The following is a 23,330-nucleotide window of genomic DNA, read 5'->3' on the forward strand; positions in this document are numbered from 1 at the left end:
TGGAGTCAAAGCCAGCTGGTGGCCAGCTGCAGGTATGATGGTGTTGGTGCCATATGTCTCTGGGATGAGGAATTTGAACTGCACTAATTGTCGTTAATGGGAAAAAACGTGGCTGGACACATTGCCTCTTCCCTGGGAAACCCTCCCATGGTTTCCCCTGCAGCAAAGGTGACCATTGCTGCTTTCAGGGAGATACTTAACATTTGATTGCCTAAACACAGTATTGGTCTTTCTGGAGACAACAAAAGGTTTTATTTGGTAACTAAAATGATTTCCATGTGCAGATAATATCTGATCAATGACATATGTCTGCAGAGGCCTGTTGTTTTTTGTCTGGTGTTTCTGCTTACTGATTTAAAGTCAAATTCTACAACTTTATATCAACACAAGCCCATTGTCTCCGGAGATTGAGAACAGAGTTTGGCTCTGTCAGAGAGGTCTACCACAAACCATGTAATTCCAGTGTATGTATGATGTGTGACTTGTAACCTTGTTCATTGTAGACTAAGTGGTTTGTACATCTCTTATGAAGACATGGTAAAGAATTCCAGTACTGCATCTGAAATTCATTCTATTTTAAATTGCCCTCCTGCATATGCAAACAACTGAGGTTCCCTTGCCCACTTCTGTATAAAAAATGATTTTGGTATAAATAACTCTCAGTACTTAGTAGACTGAGTGTCGTGGTATGAGTGAAAGGTCAGAATGAGGCTGAGAGAAAACACTAGCCAAAAAAAGATAAAGAATACCTACACAAAAGTCATGTAGTTAAAAAAAAAATTAATCCCATTCTGCATTGTCGACTACTCTTCCTTAAAGAAGGAAATAACATGTGAATTCCAAACTTGGGCTGCAGATTTTGAAGCTTTCCAGTTAGGAATTATTATTTTGAAATATCAGTGCACGATACTTTTTTCAATCAAAGCAGTTTCAAAGAGTTCAAGCCCCAAATTCTAGGTAGCATTTTCTCTGTATTTTAAACATCTGCTCTGTTTATGAGAAATGGCGTCAGATTTTGGCAATCCAATCTTTTTTCTTTTCTTCCTTTTTTATTGGTAGAGCTTGAAAGAGTTGCATCACTCTTTTTTTCATTGCAGTTGTTGGGGTCTAGGGATTTCGTAAAATTGCTAGTAGAATATAATTCTGGAAGTAACTTATCCTTGCTTTTTTTTTTTTTTTTTTTTTTTTTAAAGGACAAGGACACAAAGGAGAAGAAGATATGAGATATGTTCCTGATTTTTGCAATATTAGACACAGTGGAGAAATTGTCACTTCAGTTCTACTGCCAATTTCCTATTTTCTTAGAGCAAAATTGTAATTTTGCTAAAAAAATAGCTGCTTTATAATAACAATTACTATAATGTTACCAACTGTGATTTTGTGAGTAGATTTAAAAAATTCTATATTAAGCCTTTCTTCTTCAGTTGAGGTAATAATAAAAAGAGAGGGAAGATATTGTTTTTAAATGACCATTAATTTAAAGCAGGAAAGCTTCATTAGGAGAAGCTTAGTTCTGTCTACAGTAGAAAGCACTATATATGCTGTTATGAAATGGGGAGACATACAGGTTGTTAGATGAAGGCAAAACTCAGAACAAAATCAGAGCTGGGTAGGAAAACTGCCTTTACTCTGTCCTTTGTAGTGCCTGCAGTTTAAATTCTTGAAAAATAAGACACAAACTAGATAATATCTGCAGAACATGTCAACACTTGAATGCAGTTTTGTGTGTTTTATGCATGCATTTTGCAGAAACTAGAGGAGTCCTCTACAGGATATTTAATCCCAGTATTTTCAGTGGTCTGGCTTATTGTATACTTTGAAACATTTTTTAATTTCTCTGTAAGTGGGTTAATTTACCTATTCCATACCCCTTAATTGAACTGTTAGGGTGCATTGTAGCCTTGCCTTCATCTGAAAAAATGAAGGTCTTTGAGTTGAAGAAGCATTAGCACTTCTCAGGTGCTCAGCTTCTGGCATAACCAGCCTGTGGAAGCCTCCTGTGGTATGTGCAGCTCAGGAGCAGAGGCCCTGGGAACAGCTGTCCCCTCATGAATCATTCATGGGGGGAGCTGTGATGATGAATGATCAGCTGCAAACAATGCATAACATTTAGAGAAAATAAAGGCATTTCACTGTAATTTCATTTTTTCCCCAGAGGTGGGGCAGAGCCCCAGGTGTCTTCATAATGGGATAACTTTAGTTAAGGAGGAACCTTTAAGTCCTGGAAACTGTTTTCCAGTGACCCCATAGGCCTTCTCATGACCCCTTCTGAAGAGGAAGAGGCAAAATAGTAGTGATGATAAGGTAAGACATTAAGTACAGATTAGAAAACAGAAACATTTGTTCCTGCCTTTAACTTTTGCTGTATTCCCACATTTTGGAAAATTCATGAAAAATTAAATGAGTGACTATTTTCTGGCTGGCTGGGGAATGCCAAGTCACATGTTGTTGCTCCTGCTCTTTGACTGGCTGCCTTCTATAGCTAATCAACACAGTGTCATTTTGAAATTCACATCTGGGAACTCTTTGAGCTAAATATGCACTTTTCATAAGCTCTGGCAACTGTAAAGCACCAAATGCTTGAATATTCAAGGAAAATAAACACACATGCTAAGAACGTGACAAAATGGAAATCTGTGTCAAGTTTGAAAGAACAATCTAGGATATCCTCTGCCCTCTGCTCCCTGCTCTCCACTCAGCTGTGCTCAGTAGCAGGAGTAGATGGCAGAAACGTGTGTCCCTTATGTAAGATGTGCTCTCAATGCCCCTGACCTTTTGGCATCAGTTCAGAATATAGCTAACTGGATCGTGCCAGTTTAAATATATCTGGTCATTTTCCAGTACACTGCTCAGCTGTCTACCTTTCAGCGCCCTTGCTGGCATCTCAGTAAGCTCAATCTGCATTTCTGTGTTTGTTAATGCTACTGGGTTCTCTAGTGGGAAACAGAATATTATTATGGTGAGAGTGAGGAACTGGGAACCACGAGTAATTTTTGGTGGCTATTATGATTTCCTGCAAACTTCTGGAGATGTTTTTCTGGCTTTTAGTATTTAAAGAAGATTCACAGACTCCTAATGAAGCACACTTCTAGTTTTGAGCATGTGAGTAGACACACAGCACTCAGAGGAATGAGGCTTTGATTTCCTTGGAGTTCAGTTTACTGCACATGTCTCACACTATCTTGGGATACTGAAGTACAACAGTATTTGGGAGACTATTAGCAGGATTCATACAATCATGGGTCAAAATGACATGCTTAAAATTTCTAAAAAATCTGCAGGCCTTGATATTTATTATTACTTGTACCAGAGACAAGAAGGTCTTTCTGAATGAAAGACATTTTCTCAGGACCTGTTGCTGACTACATCAGGCTAATTCCTCATCCTGTCCAATGGACTCCATGAAAGAGATGATTCTTTGCTTGTATTAATTTTCCCCCTTTTAACTATGTTCCAGTGTGATTGTATGGAAATGTGCACGAAGTCTGTGATAAGGCAGTCTTCAGTGATGCAATTGAGATGTACACTGCCGGCAAAATTTCTCTGTCCTGTGGAGAATAATTCAAATACCAGCCTTCTTGGAGCATCCCCAGTTCAGCTCTTCTACTCTTCTTGAAAAGTAATAAAGGAGGTTCATTAATAATAATCGTAAAGTACAAGACAAATATGGCACTGATAGAAATGGTTAAACCCAAATTCCTTCCTGTGGCTGAATTGAAGTGCCTGTCATGCCTTGTGACACATTCTGAAATTAGGCTGAATAACTTAATTTCTAGTTGTGGATTCTGTGGATCCCCCTTGTATACTGCAAAAAGCCAGATTAAAGAGATTAAAAAGATCAGTGCCAATTGTTTGGGGAAGTCATTGTTTATCTGCATTTACAAGAAGGGGGACACCATTTGGCAGCATGGGGTGCCACCTCGTTGGTTCCAGCTAATGATCACTGTGAATTGAGCTGTAAGGAGAGCTGCCCATTGACCAGCATTGATTGCTGTCCTGGACAGGTGCTAATGTTCAGAGGGCAGATCACAGCTGCTTGAACAGGGTTCCATTATCCTTTGCTGGGTATTGATTCTCCCTGTGGGATGTTTCCTTCCTAACTGTGTTAATTTTCAGACCACATATTTGCACTGGTCTGTGCTGAGAGGGGCAAGCAGAGGTGCCTTGCCTATGTTTAATGACCTTCCTTTTCTCCCTGCTTCCTCCCTCCCTCCCCAATCTCTCAAGTCTTTAGAGATCATGTCTGTTGGGATCCAAGTTTCCTCCATTTATGGTGCACATTAAGGGACAGACACTATGAAGAATACCAGTACTACTCTTGTAATTGCTTCAGGTGCACTCAAAAATTAATCAGAAAGTACACAATAGGGTTTTTGTTTTGGTGTGTTTTATTTTGAATCCTTTCTAAGTCTGAAGACTTGGTGCCTGCGTGAAGAGCTCACACAAGTGTACCAAGGAAAGGAGGGGAAAGTAGTTGTGAAGCCGCCAGGGCAGGGACTGTTGTGTCCCTCAGCACTATTTTGGTGTTGCACACAATTAATTAGCTGATGGACCTCAGTTACCATCAAACCAGAATGACAATATAATACATTTTGCACTGGTATAAATACCTTTTAGGGTTGAGTAAGTATATGGATTTGTCTTTTTGCAGGTGTCTGCATAGTGCTTAGAGTTGTGTTGGGATCTTGCCGAGTCTTTGTACTACATAAAGCTGCTTATGAGAATTGTGCCTTAGCTCTCTACTTTAATAAGTTAAAGAAGTCTAATCCTGAATTATTTCAGAGGAGGGAGTAATAGCATATGACAGAAAAAATAGTCATCCACTGAAGCTTTTTCTTGTTTTGGCAAATATAACCACATCAGTGCAAATGTTGCTTTCACATATGAAGAAACATTAATAATTTTATCTCTGTAGCAGGGAAATGGAACACTTAATTTAGGTTCTCTGAAAGAAATTATACTTTTGCACAGATAAATGGACACCAGTTTCCAAGCCTTCCTTAAAGCATGTTAGTTTTCTGCGGTCTGCATAGAAAGGAGAGGGTACATCTGAACCTAGTTAGCCCTAGGGTGAAAAAAGTTAGGTTGTGGTGTTTCTGTAATCAATAACAACCAAAAGATGTATGTAATTATCTTCAGCCCCCCATTTAAATTGGCCAGGTAGTCATTTATAGCTGAATATCAGGGTGGGTCCAACACTTGGGTTAAAACCTCTGTAACCATTTTGCCAAAATTTCTGAGTTCCTTGTGGTGTCAACAAATATAGCATTATTATAAAAGTAACTTTACTTCGAGCTTCATGGTACTAGAGTGGTTACCTCACCCTGGAACCATGAAGTCTCAAAGATTGTATTCCAACATGAGGATTTTTCTTCTTTTTTTAGAACATGTTTCCTATACTCTATAGGCATGGTTTTGGAATGGTGTAGCCTACAGACATGAATTTTGGGGTAACCTTTTTAACTCTGGCAGGTTCAAGGTCCACCTTACAAAAATGAGGCATGGGTGGGTGGATTAAAAAAGGATGTGAAAATACACAAAACAGTATATAATTGAAAAGAAAATGGTAGGGGATTTCAGCAGCATCTGAATAGCAGGGAGAGGATATGTTCCTCTTTTCATTTTTCTACTGCTGAGTTTGCTTTACCTTTAATGCACAAGGGCTTCTGCTCATCTTGGTTTCCCAGGACTGCAATCGCTGTGGTTGCTGGAGTGAGTAGCTTGTGCTGCAGTGCATGCAGGATTGAAAAAGATGGTTTAATCCTCAGTTGCAGCACATCAGCTCATTTAAGCAGCTGTAGTGATGCAAGTGTGGACAAGGGTACAAGTCATCTCATTAACTGATAACTGCTGTATGTTGGAGAGTGCAGACTTAAGCTACTCCTGAAATGAAAAAAGCCATCTGCTTAAGATCAGCTGGGACATCAAATTTAAAAAGTAAAAGGAAAAAAAAAAAAGAGAAAATCCCAGCCCAACAGAGAGCCTGAATCTGCTTTTGCTAACACTTGTATAACTCAAGAGAAGTGAACAGAAATTAACACAATGGAGGCAGAGTAAAAGCAGTAAAAGCAAGATCAGAATCTGGGCTCATAAGAGACACTGTATGTGAACTTTGTAGAAAGAAGATGAGTGGGAAGAGAAATGTTGGTAAAGAATGGATAAAGAGAAGGAATATTTATTATCTGCTTACTACAATGCTCTTCCCCTTTCGTGGGATCAGAAGTTTGAAAATTTCTCCTATTATCTGTCATACTTTGAACAGTTGCTTCCCACTGTGTTCTAAAGGAAATATCTCAGTTTTCTTAACTGAGTTTGCTTTATGGGACTGACTCTTCTCTACACCAGAAGGGTACAGATCTCATATTGCTCATTTGGGACCCACAGAATTGCATTGATCTAAGGGAAGCGAAAGGGGAGAAACCTAGGCCCTATGTCTGGAACAGAAACTCATGAGTTAAATAAGAATTATTGGGGGGAGGGGAATTAGAAAAGGAAAAATAAATTAGAGTTGAGAATTCAAAGGAGCAGGTGAAGCTGAGAGACAGAGCTTTATTGAAGGGGGTGGTGAGATAGTGCTCTATGTAAGACAGGAGTTAACTGAAAGAGAAAAAAATAATTAAATTCAAATAGAAAGCTAATTAAAAAAATAAGAGGGAGAAAAGAATACATTAAAAATGGAAAAAGGAAATAGAAGGAAATATGAAATAAGAAAATGCAAGTACTGAGTGGTAAGAGATGAAGAAAAATATCTTTAACTAAAGCAATTGTACAAAATAAAAAGCAGCAGATATTTTATGAAAGTCTTTACCTTTGGATTGACAACTACTCTAAAAGATCTCTAAGAAAAGCAATTCAATTCAAATTTGATTCTAGTTGATTAAGACACCAAAGTAGATTACTGAGTTGGGCAGCAATTCAATGCAGTTGTAGTAGTGCTGTCAATCAGTGCAACAGCAATCCAAATCAGATACCAAAAAAACCCATCACCAACCCAACCCCCCCCCCCCCAAAAAAAAACAACAAACCAAACATAAAAAACCAACCAAATAAACAAAAAAGAAAAATAAAGAGCTTGATCTTATTTCTCATTGACTTCAGTGGGACAGGAAGAAACCATTGCAAAGAAAAACCTATTACTCAGACAGAGAGAAAATCACAGAGGTTAGTCAAAGAGATGATCTGGGCTACAAGCCGTGATGTGAAGACGGAAAGTGAGAGCTTCTCTCATACCAGGCCCTTGTTGGTTTCTGGCCTGTTATAGCATGCTGACTCTAGATCAAGTGGAAAGCTGAGTATGGGGCTGTTTATATTTTCATAAATTTATAAAAGATCCTTAGTTGGAAGGCACTCAAAAGGATCATTGATTCCAACTCTTTATTCCATACAGGGAAACCTGAACCTTAAATCAGGTGTCTAAGTGCATCGTTCAAATGCTGCTTGAATACTCAATGGGCCTGAGGCAATGACTTATTCCCTGGGGAGTTTCTTTTGGTGCTTGATCTCAGGGAGGAACCTTTTCCTCATATCCAGTCCAAACTTCATCTGATGCAGCTTAAAGCCATTCACTTGTGTTTTATCAGCAGACACTGGGCAAAAGCAATCAGTGTCTCCTTCTCTGCTCCGCACCTTGAGGGGCTGCAGATAGCAAGGTGGTCACTGCTCAGCCTCCTCTTTTCTGAGCTGAACAAACCTAGGATCCTCAGCCAATCCTGGTAAGTCATGTCCAGTTGCCTTTCTCCACCTCTGTTGCCCTCCTTTTGGCGCATTCTCAAGTTTTTATATGCTTCTGATATTCTGAAGCGTGAGACCACACACAGTACTTGAGGTGACACCTCACCAATGCTGAGGATAGTGGGACAATCCTTCAGGATCTGTTCTCAACATCCTTCATCATCCTCAACTCACTCCAAGTATATAATTGGTCCTTTTGACTGCACATTGTTGACTTAAATTCAGTTTATCATCAATCAAAAGCCTCAGACCTCCTCCTGCAGGGCTACACTCCAGCGTTTCATTCTCTAATCTATCTGTGCATCAATTTCTCTCCTCTCTTCAAGGCAACCAGCATGGATAGGGTAGTAAAGAAAACAGGTGTTCTTCTTTCAGCTTGTCACACACAGGAAAGAGGTTTGACAATACTTTAGAACAGTGATGCTGAGCACAATACTTCCTCAAGCTACTTCAAATATGGTGGAGTTTACTCAACTCCCCTATTCTAAGCACTTCCTGAAGTTGCAGTGTAATGCCTCAACATTAAATGGACAAAGTATTGCAAATTCTTGAACATGCAAGTTATTATCCATGGATTAAAATGGAAATAATCATCTATGAAACATGTCATATACTAATGCTCCAACTGGTTGCAACAGTAATGGGTCTGTGAAGCAGCTTCTAGCCAGGATGCTCCTCAGGGCCCAGGTTGCTGGAGGAATTTGCTGCGTGCAGATCAGATTTCTGTGTGTGCATCAGTTTAACCCCAGGGAATTAAGTTGCTCTTTTTCTTCTTCACAAAGGTGTTATGCCAATAAACCTGGAACATTTTAGGACAGAGCAAGAAACGAAGCCATTCCAGCTCATGGCATAGCTGGAATGAGTAAAGGTCTATAAGTGTCTTTTGGACAAATCTTGCCCTTGTGCAGACGGATATAATGTGGGCCATGTCTCAAAACCTCCTGTTAATCATTACCTGCAGCTGCTGAGCTTTGGCCTGTGGCCCCTGCTAGCCAGGGGAAGCAGGGGCACACTGCATGACTCGGGTACAGAGGTGTGGGAGAGGCCATGCTGCTCAGGGGGAGGGTGTGTCCAGGTGTAATTCAGGATGGTAAATAGCCCAATGAGTTTAACAGCGCTGTTTAATGACATCGTTACCATACTACACAAACTCCCATTGAAATTAATGGTATTTCACATAATAAAGTACTGTGCAAATACTCAGTTATGTAGAACATTAATGTGCCTTTAAAAAGGTCATAAAACCAGAAAATCAATTTCGTCTCTGTAGTTATATTTGAAGTGGAGGCTCATAATAGAAACACCAGCACACCTAGAGATGGAAGTCCTCAGCTTCTGAGGCTTGTAGTCATTTGTTCCCTGTCACTTTAATCCTGTTAGAAATTTTGAATTAAGAATTCTTTCCTCTCTGTTTTCTTTTCTTGCCTGTCAAACAGAATTTCCCCTTGGATTTCTCTAGTGCAACAGACAACATAAATCTATGTTTTTTTGTTTTCTTGTGTATATGCCTGACTTGCAAGTGATGCTAGCAATGAAGTATATTTTGTTCCTGATTGTATTGGGAAACAAAAAACAAATGAAACATTTTTTCTCATCCAAAACAACTTTTTTTTTTTTTTTTCTGTTCTCTCCACTAAACAAAACACCAACTCTTTAGACTTCACAAATGTAAATATGTTTTCCTAGAAACCACTAGTGGCAAGTATGTGAGCACACTGTTTAATATTTCAAGTATGCAGGGTAGCATGGGTATATTTATTAATACTCTCTCAGAGGTCTCTGTCCATGTTTTCTTTTACTCCTTACTTACTAGCATAAGATAAATGTAAATCCTTTGTACATTTTTTTTGCCTTTACCTTATTCCCTTGGTACATCATTTGTGCTGGAAGCATGTACTCTTGATTCTGTTTAGATATTTCTCTTACTGTTTTCTGTACAAGACAGACTTTCCACGTCTTGAGCTGATCCATTAGCTAAGTCAGGTCCTCCCCATCACATGAATGTACATGTTTCTTTGTCCTATGAGTTTTTTCCCTTCTCCTTCATTGCTTTTATGTATGTCTCTAAAATACTTCTGGGAATTTTTTTTATCCCTCATTTCCCTTGACAGGCAGTAAAAGCTGGTTCATCAGTCAGTCTCTTCAGCCAAAATTGGTAAAATCATGGCTGTTAAGATTAGCATTTCCTTAGAGTTCCTCATCTTGTAAGAACCCATGAGCCGAATTCACAGAAACATTTCAGAGCCCAACAATTTGCCTTGTAACTTCATCAGTGAATTGAGTTTGTCAGTTTTACTTGGGCAGAGTCACTAACTCTTCACAGGAGGCACCACGACATATTTCATGACCTCATCTATGGAGTTTTTTAACAGAAAACTGAGAACTAGTGTCTATAAGAGAAGTGGGAAAGCTGTGTCATTCCTGTGACAGGGCACATGTCTGTGATGCAAGACAGCAGTCTCAGAGACCTGGACTGTTCCACAAATCTGCCCTGTAGCCTTGTGAGGCAACTAATTCCTGGCCCACATAACTGTAAGACAAATAGTAAGATCTGAAGAATTGCATAAGGTGCACTGGGTGCTCAGAAATGCTCCCAGCAGAGCAGGTAGTGATCCTCTGTGCTTAGTTTGAGCCTAAAGCTCTAGAACAGGACTGTTGTATTACTCTGTTTTCAGTTCTATAACCATCATCCCAGACAACCCAAATTTGCATAAAATCAAAGGCAGAGACAGGAAGGGAATTGCAACAGAGAGGAGAAACAGACTGTAGGGAGTTGAAGGGAAGAGGGTTAATGCAGAAAATGAAACAGTCAATGGAGATTGAAATAGTGTTGAAGGAAGAAGCATCTAAGTTAAACTTTCCTTTGCATGACATACAAATTTAGGTATTTAATGCACACTGTTCCTATGGTACAAGTCTGTGGGGTTTTCTGTTTGTTTGGTTGGTTTAGGCTTATTTTATCTTTATTTTCTGAATAATCTGAACCACATACTTACAAAGATATATTTCTTTTTTTAACCTGAGCTCAGCTGAGTAGGTGTCAGTACTCTGTAGCTGCTCCACAAACAGCCAGGACGCTGGTAAGATTGTTGGATATCCCCAAAGAATTGGGGAATTGTGCTTGCATTCCAGTTCTGGTAACAAGGTTATGTAGTCTCCTTCAAAATATATGCAGCAGTGTCTCCTAGGCCTGTATCCAGAACTCCAATCATAATTGTGCAATTAAAGAAAGAAAATATTATTCTCCAGGGGAAAATATTTCAGGTGTCTTTTGTCAGTTCTAAGAACTGGAGTCTACTTGCTTTTAAATGAAACTAAGTTCTGGGAAATAGCGACATGAAATTTCCTGTGTCTTCTGTGAAGAGCACTGGACTGTATTGATGCTCATTTTTAGCATCTTCCACAAATTAGACAGTGGAATCTGTGTTGAACCTTGTAGTTTAAAGTTTTCCATTTTTTGTTACTGAACTTCAAGACAAAGACTACTTTGATGAGCACTTTTGAGTTCTTGATGTTTTAATTCTATTTTGCATTGCTACTCCATTTCACATATAAAGCTCATCATAGGTTAACTTGGAGTTTCTCAGTTTTCTTTAGTATTTTTCTTCTGGGATTCCATGACAACTGCTCTTTTCTACTAATTCAGAGGCTCAGGCTTAGAACAGTCACGAAACCTTTTACTGCTTTGCTTTCTTTTTTCTTTCCACTTTAGATCCCAAACAAGTTTTACATATTTCTTTCACTGGGCATGCTACTTACTCCTGCAGCAAGTCTGCTTTCCCTGACTTCAGTGAAAACTTTAAAAATTGTCAGGTCCACCAGGGCTTGGACTTGATCAAGGAAAGAAAACCTGGATGTTTTTCTTCTCATTGGCATCTGGTGTTTTCCAAAACCAAATGCCCTGTTGTTTAAAAATAATTTGTTTTCATGTTTCTGAGTAAGTTTCAGCTTCATGGAAACTCTTACTTTGGTGTTTTTCTTTCAGAGGATTTTGACTTCTTATTACTTCTACTGCCTTGCAGTAGTCAATAAGAGCTTTGGGCCTAAAGTGGTTTAAACAACTCTTATTCAGGTACAGGATAGTAAATCCTTCTGATTAACAGAAGAAGAGCCCCAGAGCCCCATCCTTTTGTTTGGGTTTTCGAGTGTCTGGAGTAAAAAGTACAAAGTTACCTGCACATTTAGTCTTGTGGGAATGAGAAATTTTCCTGCCCATAAGGCTGGTAAAGATTGGGAAGAAAACCCTGCACTCAGTAAAGTAAAGGAAATTACAGTAATCTGCCCAAACTGTAGCTCTCTAGTGTTAGCTGGGAGCTCACAGTCAGCATGCTCCCAGTTCCAGCTAGCCCACGTATTTCATCTAGGGCTGTGAGGAATGGCAACAGTGATGGCTTTTAAGGGGAAAGAAGTGCTGGTAGAACTTACTCTCAAGGCTAAAAAATGTGCAAGTTCTTAGAATCCTTTAAACCAAGTTATAATCATGATAACACCATTCATCATAGCAATACCCACCCTCCCTCCCCCCATCAAACCAGCCCCTTCAAACACAACTCTTCCTGCTGTATAAAGTTATTCAATGAAAGATTTTATTACTGCTGTCTGTACTATTTTTCCAGGGTGCTACTATAAGAGAAATCAACACAGCTAAATCAGTAATAATCACACATGTTTCATATTGGTTCCCATGTGGAAAACATTTCAAAGGTGTCAGTGCCTGGAAAACCTGATGGTTTCATTGAATACCAGAATGAAACTCCAAGGCAAACCCTGAGGAGAGATTAACACTTGGAAGTATAAAATTCAGGTAGTAATGAGAAGCCAGGTGTTCACTGTCAAGGATTCCAAGTTTCCCTAATTATGGGCAAGTATCTGACTTTAACTGCCTCTCTCAGGTGAGCTAGTAATCCTTTGTTGACAAAGATTTATAAAGAGAAAAAAATAACAATAGGAAAAGAAATATGCCTGCTTCCTGCTATGGAGAAAATATTACACAAGCAGCCCTATTTCTAACTAAATTAAGATGAGAGAGGGAGTTGGAAGTCATGTTGCACCCACAGTGATCATTCTGCAAATTGCAATATGGATCTAGAATTTCATGTTAATTACATTTTATTTGAAAAGTGCTGCACTACCCGGTATTTTCCACAGCAGTGGAGGCTTGATTCTGCTCTCAATTATGTAGGTGTAAAGTGGAGTATCTCCAGTGAAGCTAATGAAGTTAGAGTAGTTTAACACTGAAATGAGGAGGATTACAATAAGGCCCTAGAGTCTGCAATATTGCTACTGCAGTTAATGATCATTACTGTAGAATGCTGTAGTCTGGTAATTATTTCGTTCATGCAGGTAGACAGATACACAAAACTGGCACCAATTGTGTCTGTAAGAGCAAGAGTCCAAAATTTTCCAACCTAATATTGTTTCTCCAAATTGCTTTACATATTCCTTTATGTGTGGATTGTGGTTCTGTGCAGAGGGGAGTGTGTTTGGATTGCGAGGAGGCTGATTTAAAAGGCTGTGTGGAAGCTGAATATCAAAGTGACAAAACTGTGGCTTCTGTTTCATTAATCCATTAGGCTGCTTTATTGCCATTATGTGGAGATCCCATTACTTTTGCCTCTTTTGGAGTGTCTTGATACACACTTTAAAACATAACACCCTAGCCTGTCCACCTTCCAAGTCTTGGTTTACCAACCACGGTGTTAAATGCCACCCAGGATTTCCTGAGCACCATGTGTGAGTGTGTTTAGGGCAAAAAGTGGACCCAATTATTTTGGAATATTGAGCAGAGCAGGCCCCAGTGAGACTTTGTACTGACAGCCCAGGACAACAGTGGCTGGGTTAATCTCTCTCTTGGTGGTCGAGGACACAGAAGCTGCATCTAACCTGGGTTTACAGTGTATGATCAATTACTGATATGTGATTGTCCACATATGAACTGCCAAGAAAAGCCCTTGTAATGGATTTAACCAGCACATAGCCAGAGATGGATGGGGACAGAACACATAACAAGAATTATCCCTAAAAATCTGTTAGGATATGGCCATCTTGTTCAGGTCTTGACTGTGTTTGAATGAGGGCTGGGCTATGCTTAAGGAAAGATCTCTAGTGAGAAAAAGATCTCTAGTTTGCTCGTATTTGCATAGCTGTAGCAGAACACAGATGCAGCTGGAGCAGAGATAGGCCATTACTGATACATTTTGCTTTTTCCTTGGAGCCCTGTAGAGCCAAACACTGGTCTGGTGGCCCTGGGGTAACCCAGTGGCTACCATTGGGGATCTAAGATCTCAAGGGCTGAATTATATGCTTTAGGGCAAAAGGACACTCCACATGGACAGGTCTGGATGCTCTTACCTTGTGATAGCACCCAGCTGGCCCAATATCTGAACAACTCTGAGCCACCAGCCTGAATGTGCTACCTAGAGAGGCCCAAGCATTAGGGGAGCAAGGTTGCAGGGGACCAGTAATCAATCCGATAATAGAACTGATGTGAGTTGGGGGGCCTCAGGACACTGACTTTTGCCTATTCCTGCGACTACAAGATAATACAAATTCCCTACTGACTACAAGGTAAGGTACAAATTCCTATAGCCTTGGAGTAACTGGTGTGAATGTAAAAAGCTGGATTAAGGCACCTTAGCATTTTAAATAATACTTCAACACAGTCTGAGAATATATCCAGTGCCAACCTCTTTGTTAGTCTAGCTATCTGGGTTGTGTATTCCCCGTGCACTAATATATTTATTTTTAAGAGTAATATTTTTTGTGACTGATTTCTTAAAACTCTCATGCTAACCTGTTATCTCCAGCCAGGTGACACAAACTTAGCATCAATACTTATAATGCATTTTGAGCCTATGACAACATATCAATGACAAGACCAGAACAGACAATTTGAAATGATGTTATTAAAAATATTACTATCTTCAGATAATCTATTTTCAGATGGTACAGTTCAGGTGTAACAGATTTTGTAATAACTCTAACATCCACTACATTTGGAGGGTAAGCTTTCAAAGACACAAGAAGTAAAGAGGTCCTCAGATCAATTTGGGTGGGAGAAGGGAAGTTGTCTTTATGTGTCTTTCAGGTTCCTGGAGATTTCCCACCTATAGTATTTTACACTGTGGATGGCAAGTCCAGAAATTGTTCTGTAGCTGTGCTTTGACAGGCACACTTCTGCCATTCTGTGTTTGGAGGTGTTGAAATGCTGCTGACTTGTTTGTCACAATATTACTCCTAATGCCTTTTAAAAATTACTGTGTGTTGTCTGCTCCTCTCAAGTGATGGTGAATTAGAGGGGAAGCATGGAACTGAGGTGGATTTGCCTTTACAAATAGCTTTGGTAGGAAGCATGCAGGGACTGTGAGGGTTTAAGGCTTGCTCTTTTTCCTTTGTCTTCCTCTGAATGGAAATGTACTACTTTACCTCTCCCCAAAGAGAAAGGCAACACAAAATCTCATCAGGCAAAGAGTTATGAATCTCTTCTCTTTAGGCACTTGAGTACCTGAGAACTGAATTCTGAAAGGCTTCTCCTGGAAGGATATCCAGCTTTATCTGTGAGATAAAATGCATCTTTTCTTCAGGAAGGACATCACAGTTCAGTTCAGAAGCACAAGCTGGAAAAGGCATGCTGCACATGTTCATCATGTAATCTATCTCCTAGGATGAACGACTTGAGAAGAGTTCGTATGTCACCGCAATATGTCCCCTTGTTTATCTTCCAGACAGACTTCATGTATCATGTTGATAAATTGGGCAATGCACAGGGCCAGTTCCCTCCTACTGAGGTGAGTGGGAGCTGCATGGTGCCTGATACCAAAGCTAGGGAATTATTCAGATTGACTATCATAGCTGAGTGCATGCCAAGCTTGTTTTATTTTCCTTGACAGATCTCTTGGGGACTTAAGGATCTGCAGGGTGATTGAGTTTCCACAGCAGATGAGAGGAAAGTAGTACCACTTGCTCAGTAGCACCCCATGTAATACACACACGGGTGGCATTGGCAGTTTGGGGAGCAGCTCAACTGCAGGTGCAAGAGGCTCCAGGTTCAGGGAAAACAAAATCTCCCTTGCTCTGCTGGAGCTATTGCTTAGGGTTTATCCTTTTTAGTATTTGTCCTGGAGGGTTGCTTAAGGCATTACAGTGACATAAACAATTATTAATAATGATTCAGCAACTATATTACCCTGTGTAAAAGAAAACAAAACCAAATAAGGTTAATCTTTTGCAATACTACTTGCAGTTTCCTACAGGGACTGTTATTTATCTTCCAGCCATAAAATAATTAAATCTTGCTGCTTTCCAGTTATGAAGGAGCTGAACACTGAGTATTCGATCTTCACATGGCTTATATCTTAGGGACTATGGGTCAAACATTAAGATAATATTTTACTAAAATGACTTTTATTTTTATTTTTTGTTTGAATACTCAAACAGAACAGTTTCAAATGCTTTGGTTCAGTGTGCATTCATACACCTGGACTCTGCTGCACTTGTTCCTCACATTTATGGAGTGAAATAGTGACCATTTTATTCACTGGAGTCCAATATGTAGGAGTGAGCAGTGTGTCCAAGCAGCTGCAGTCCAGTGCACATCTCTTTGTGTAGCCCGTTTGTAGCACTGTTCTGTATCCTTGTCTGTCATCTCTCAGGGGCTCACAGGGAGAAGACCTCATGTGCAGTCTCCTGCTGTGGATTTCTCCCCAGCACTTCATGTTTGCTCAAGAAGCACTCCCTTTCCATAATGCAGGCACGATATTGCCTCAGGTGTTATATGAATGATTTGCTCCTTCACTGATGGATTTTGTGTTATAATGGATAGAAGTGTTCTAATGTAATGAATGCTGCTGATCAGTGGGCTCTGCAAGATTGTCCAAGATAGAATCCCACTTACATGTTTGCGAAAGTGAGAGAGAGTGAATCTGGATGGGTATGAGTTATAGGGGTTTTATGACTGCCTCTTTTGTCCCTGACTGTGTTCTGGTACCACGGACATATCTCTAACTCCAAAAACTTCTCTAGTGTTTGGCTAACAAACACAAGTAATTTTCCTTCAGTTCTATCAGAAAACAAGAAGGAGTTAACACAAATGCTGTCATCATGATCATAAATACAACTTGGAGAAGGAAGCAGATAAGTCACTAATTCCTTGCGAATTCAGCCTGGTGATGCAGAGATAAAAGTGTGTGGCCAAGAAGAAGAACACTGTGTATACCAAAACACACATGAAAAAATTACCTTGAGAATGGGAAATACTGAAGATGAAGAGAAAAAACCCAAGAGAATGGAAGCAAAAGAAACAGCCACAGCCAGGCTCAGATGTTCTCTCTCTCATTAGAGACGACTTTACCAACATCTATTACCTCACTGTAAAGGTATGTAAGCAGGTGTGATTCAGAATCAGTCCAAATGAAGCCTATTGTTTTATCTATATTAAACTATAGAAGTGGATAGTTGTATATGGTACCTGAATTAGTAATTGCAAGGGACTGATTCCAACATGTCTTAGGGATTTAGCCATAGAAATCTCACTGATCTTCAGCAGTGCCTATGCACCTACATTCCTCAGGCACTCTAGAAAATCTGTGTGTATGTACTGGGCTTCAGGGAGAAGTCCAATGCTGTTATTATAATGTGACTATGATTTTGAGACCCTGTAATGCACTCAATTTTATACAAATTTACACAGTAGTATTTGTCAGGTCAGAGTTGTTGTCATTGAAGTGGAAAGTTCAAATTGGTGTGAATTACTGAGACTTAACATTGTACTTTGAATTATAACTTTTTATATTTACATGAGAGTGTCCTTTGAGTCACATCTGGTTTTTGTGCTGTTTACAAACTGCTCTAAAAAGCTGAGCTGAGAACATTTGCAGTTAGTTCAGCATGTCAAAGAGAGAAATAGAATTTAGCTCTATTCTTAAACCATGATTATTTATGTAGCAGGCATGTTGGCCAACAAAAAGGAAGAAAGCTGATGGGCATGAAAATAACCAGTCTGCGCATACATGAGATTTGCTTGCAGTGGTCCCAGCAGGAGCTTAAAGAGGACTGTGTAAATTGTGAAATACAAGGGTGTATAGTTAATGTATGCCAGAAATGACCATTTGGGAGCTTCTTAATGCTACAAATCCCACATGGTGATGAGGCAGTGAAAAGAAGAGCAGAAAACACACATTGAGGAAGGTTGGAAGGGACCACAGCAGGGCATCTGGTCCAACGTTCCTGCTTAGCAGGGTCATTATGGAGCACATTTAATAGGATTTTGTCCAGATAGTTCTTGAATATGTCCAGTGAGGGAAACTCCACAGCCCCTCCAGGCAACCTGTGCTAGTGCATGATCCCTTGCACAATGGAGTTCTTCCACATATTGAGGTGGAACCTCCTGTTCTGTTTCTGTTTCTGCCCATTGTCTCTTGTCCTATTGCCATCACTGAGTAGAGCCTGGCTTTGTCCTTTTGGCATCCTCCCATCATATACTTATAGACATTGATGAGATCCACTCTCAGTCACCTATTCTTGAGTCTACAGGCCCAACTTCCTCAGCCTTTCCTCATAAGAGAGATGCTCCTGTCAAGTAATCATCTTTGTAGCTTCTGCTGGATCTGCTTCAGGAGTTCCATGTCTCACTTGTACTGAGGAGCCCGGAACTCTAAGACACAGCACTCCAAGTGTGGCCTCACCAGGGCTGAGTAGGGGAGCAGGATCACCTCCTTCTACTTGCTGGCAATGCTCTTCCTAATAGAGGCCTGGAGAAATAAAGAACGAACCCAGAAAGCTAGAGGAGCACATATGTCCAAAGCTCTGGGAGCACATGGCTGTTGGTATTGAGTGTAGGCTGGTGCATCAAGTTACCAGTTTAAATTAAAAATGCAGACTAAATATAAGAAGACATGTAGCTGTATAGATTAGGCTAGAAGATAAATTAATGGAAGATTACATTTAAAACAACTTACAGTTGGGAAATGAGGTAATCAAAAGTGTGAATGCATTAGTATTGTGAGAGCCACAGGCCTTGATCTGATTCCTGCTGACAATATACATTGGCACGTGTGCTATGAAAATTATTTTATTTTATTACTTGATTACTAGATTATTACTTGATCAGATAAAATGGTTTTCCAAAGGGTGCCTACATTGGTTATTGAATGACATGGACAGAGACTGCTGAATGAGATGATCAAAAATTTGTTTTAACCCTTTTTACTTGAGAAATGAGTATTTTGTTATTTTCTGCTGGCCAGTCCTCTCTCTAATGACTAAATCTATTGGACCATCTAATCTAAACTTGATGTGGGGAAGGGGGAAATAGTGTGTGTCTTCCAAACCTTGCTAGGTTGGCTCAACCAGCATATTAGGCATCAGAGAATCACTCGCTCAGAATGAAGCAGGTTCAGTTAATACTGCATTTCACAGTCTGTCACTCTTAGTGCTCATATGCAGTCCCAGCAGCAGGCATGCACCAGATAAGGAGTTTTCACAGTGCCACGAATTTTCTTTTGGCAGCTGCGGGTCTTATCAACCAAGTACCTTGCAAATACAAAGTAAGCTTTACAATGATAAAGGGAAAGATAAGTGTTATTATCTATATGCTATGGAAAAGGATCTAAATATATAGTGCCACCAATTTTGTGTGCTTCTATACTCATTTGTGTAAAATGGGACACAACTAGATTTTTGTGATGCTCCAAGCACTGAACATTTTCAGAGAGAGCTGAAACAAGTCAGACCCACTGACAGGCCACCCATCCCATGACCTTGGGGAGGAAAGTCTGTCAGTGCTGATCTTTTGCATGGTTGTGTTGTATGAGTGCATCTCTGCTAGAATGTGTATGGTTTGGTGTGACTTGTCCTTGTAAACTTATTTGTCTCTACATAGTACAGTGGACTCAGGTGAGGCTGGAAACTGAAGGAATTTGGAATAAATTACTGCTTTTTGCACACAAAGTATAAATTGTGGAAAGGTGGCAATTTCGGCATTAAAAGTGTGAAGAATATCTCACTCCACTTATAACAAGCTACAATGAGAAGCAGTTTGTCCACTGTCAGTATCTGACATTCTCTCTTGCTCTCTGTCTTGCATCCACTTTTCTCTAATCCACATTTCTGAAGCCCTGCAAGCTCTTCAGTCTTCTGAGATCTGTCTCACAATGCCAAGGCAGGCTGATGGAGTAAATCAAAACTTTTTCTTTTAGTACCTATATTTCTCTTACTGTGTTCTTTTTTGCCCTTTTCCTCATTGGAAAGAATCTATGTTTCTCAGATATCTCTCTTGTGGTCCTGTCTAAGGAAGAAAGGAAAAAGGAGTAAAACAGACAAAATATGAAAACACTTCTGCAAAGATGAAATTATTACACTAAAAATTTATTCTCTTACACTAAAAATAATAGGATGAATAGAAGGATAACTCTGGAACAACTTGCTGGTATGGCCATCTTCTTGATGTTGGAGGTCATTAATTTATGGAAGGTTTTATGAGATCAGAATACAAAATATTTCTCATATTTTGTCTGCTTCTATTAAACTGTCAGCTCAAAATTGTCAGGGTTTATGAAGTAATTTTTAATTGGTTTAATTTCTTTATATATACCATAGTGTCATCTATAAAATCAACTAAAATATATAAAATACATAAAGTCTTTGTCTCAATAGGCAGTTAAAAGCTGCATTTACAAGCTTATCTGTCCTGTTTCCTTACCAGAAGGAAAGCTTCTAGTATATTGTTTTTTCCATTACTTATATAGCATTCCATCACATATTGACTCAAATCACCAAATTCAAATAAAGCATAACGCTATATAAAGTAGGAGAAAAAGAGACAGAAGACTGCAAAGGTTTTGTTAATATGTGATGAAAACAAAAGTCTCCTCATTAAGCTGATACTAAACTATTTTGGGTTTTAGATGTACATAATATCATGCAGTCAAAATGAAGGTGCCTTTTCTCATATTGTGCTGTTATTGACATAAATAAAATTTATGTGCAATATTTAATTTTATTTTGTAAAATTAATCCAACAGCAAAACTGCATAATTTTGTGTGACAACATAACTTTGTATTCATGGCTGATTTTGTCCCCTTTACACAGAAAAATAATGTGGGTTGATGCAGTGTCCTAACACAATAGGGGCTAATGAATAGAGCTTGCTGTGCTCAAGAGACTGCAGTTCAATTACTAGTGGTGCCAATCAAGTCAGAAATATTAACCATGGTAACAGCAGTTTTGAGTTACATGGAATGAGGCCGTGGCTTTCTTGGGGAAGATCGCCTCTTGAGAGGGAAGTAAGAGCTGCAGAAGGTCAGAGACTGCTTCTTTATGGCAAAGGAGAGCAAGACAGCTCATGCCACAGGAAGGTTTCTGCTGTTTTTGTACCTTTTTCATTGCAAATGCACCTGAGAGTTCATAATACGTAAGTGTAACTATTTGATCCATGCATAGCCTATAGAATTGGATATCCGATGTATAAGCGTAGAGCAATTAGTGAATCATGTGAAAGATAAATTACAAATCAGATTAGGTCCTAAGCGGGAGTAAAATGTTGCTGAAGTCAGTGTGACTAGGCTGAATTACACCAATTGATTCTGTAGCCTTTTATGAGGATTTACTTAATATAGTGCATTTGTTCTGCTGGCTGGTGATCAGAGTGAGGATCCCTTGATGTGATACAATGGCAGTGTTATGTATTAGTAGCATGAACAGGAAGCAGCTGGCATCCTGTTCAGAAAACAATCTCAGTTTTTATTGCAGAGAACAATATTGAAAAACAGTGTGTGTGTGATGGGCCTAATCCTTAAAAATGTGCGAGTTTGGATACTGTCCCTTTTAATTGACTAGTCACTTCTGGACTAAATCTAGATTAGTTTCTTTTCACAGAAAGCTCTTCTGCTGTTTGTCCTTTGGAATACAGAGAAAACCAGCTAGAGCCCCCAAATGGCTTTTTTTGCACCTGCCTGCTGCCTCTCTCTCTTCCAGCTGGTGAGTATGCTCAGTTGTGGAGTGCTTTTCCCCTTCTCTTATTCATGAAGAGATGACACATCTCTTTGGTCAGCATCACTGAAGCATTTTCTATTCTTTGTCTTGGATGCCATTAAAAAGCCAGCTGTTAAGGATGGTTACTCTGTTGTTGGAACTTAGTCTTTGTTAACTGAAACTTCTGTAAAAGTTTAGGATGGGTTTCTTAAGAATTGTAGAGTAATAGCAGCCTATAAATGAATTTGAATCTGACTGCAAAGTGGTGAAAATAGTGTGTATTTGATACCTTTTCTGAAGATTTTGGAATGTGTGGTAACTCATATCTCTGTAGGGTAAACAGATGTTGTACATGGACAGGGCAGCTGGATTATAGAGGTTTGTTTCTTTTGTGCCATTCAGGCATCTGAAATTAAGTCATCCTAGCTCAGTGTCACCACTATACTCCACTCTTTTACTCAAACACTGCAACCTGGAGGGATGTTTCACCTCAGCTATCTTAAAACCTACCCCAGATTAAGAGGAAGAAATATCTCTAGAAATGGAGCTTAGGGACAATTTCAATGTCAATGCATTTTTTGGGCTCTAGAGCTGGGTGACATGAAGTGGCTTGATAAATGTATCTGATAAGGCAGGAAAACTGGCAACAAAAGAAATGAGGGCAGGCAAGGCTTTGTAGTAACTGGGTCTGTGTTCGGCTGACAGGAGGCTGAATTTTAATTCCACTTTTAACATTATCTATTTGACCTGAGACAGGGTCATTTTCCATTGTTACTTCCTTTTCACCCCTCTTCTTCCTCCATGCTTAGTTTGCTTTAAGTATTGATAATTCATTTATTCAACGTGGGAGACATTCCCTCTTTTCTCCTAGGGAAGACAAAATCCTGGTGTCTTACTTATAGTAAGAAATGTGAGCCATCTGGTTAATATGTTCTGGTAAAAATGCTGTTAAGTCATTATTGTTTCAATTGCATTAATGACTTTATCAGTGGAAGAGGATGAAAAGCCACTTTCATGTTTCTTAGAGCAATGCCCTGACCACTGAGCTCAACTGGATTGATAAATAACCAATTAATGTGAGACATCACCAGAAACAGACTGAGGAGGTTAGTGTTTAGATTGATTGTTAAGGCATTTGCTTGAAAAAAGGAAAGATTTTAACATAATATTCAGGTTGTGTCATGACTGGTTCAGAACAGTGCCTGAGGCTGAGGTAGTCTACAAGCTAAGTAGCCATTAGGCTACTGGACTATTTTCTTGTCAACTCAAGGAATATTAAAATAACAGTAGAGAGTGTCTGAATAGTCTACATGCCTAGTTCAATATCTTTGGGCATTCTCTTTGGAGAAAAGTGGTATGAGTTAAAATTGTGTTTAGTGAAGGAGGGAATGGAGCCAATCTCATGTGTCTGAGCAGAGCTGTAGTAACTGGAATAGAGTAAGTAACCAGAATGAAAGTTAGCAACATTATCAGCATCTAGCTCTCAAGCCCTTACTGCAGTTGTTCAGTGTAAATCCAGAAATAATTTCAGGATTCCCGAAATTATATTTCTTGGCAAATGCTGTGTGTTATTTCACCTGATCTTGATTTGTCATATAATCAACCCACAGCACCTATCAAGTTGCTCATG

At 39.4% G+C, this 23,330-nt stretch overlaps 1 long non-coding RNA gene across 1 annotated transcript in view; it reads left to right on the forward strand.

The window, feature by feature from the left end:
* Positions 1-23,330, forward strand: part of LOC136358377 (uncharacterized) — a 108,703-nt gene that overhangs the window by 40,541 nt on the left and 44,832 nt on the right. Inside the window, exon 3 of the long non-coding RNA XR_010743071.1 lies at positions 21,605-21,706. This is a non-coding gene — a long non-coding RNA (uncharacterized lncRNA). The remainder of the gene's footprint in view (positions 1-21,604; positions 21,707-23,330) is intronic.

This window comes from Sylvia atricapilla, chromosome 3 (assembly GCF_009819655.1).
Source record: "Sylvia atricapilla isolate bSylAtr1 chromosome 3, bSylAtr1.pri, whole genome shotgun sequence".
NCBI lineage: Eukaryota > Metazoa > Chordata > Aves > Passeriformes > Sylviidae > Sylvia > Sylvia atricapilla.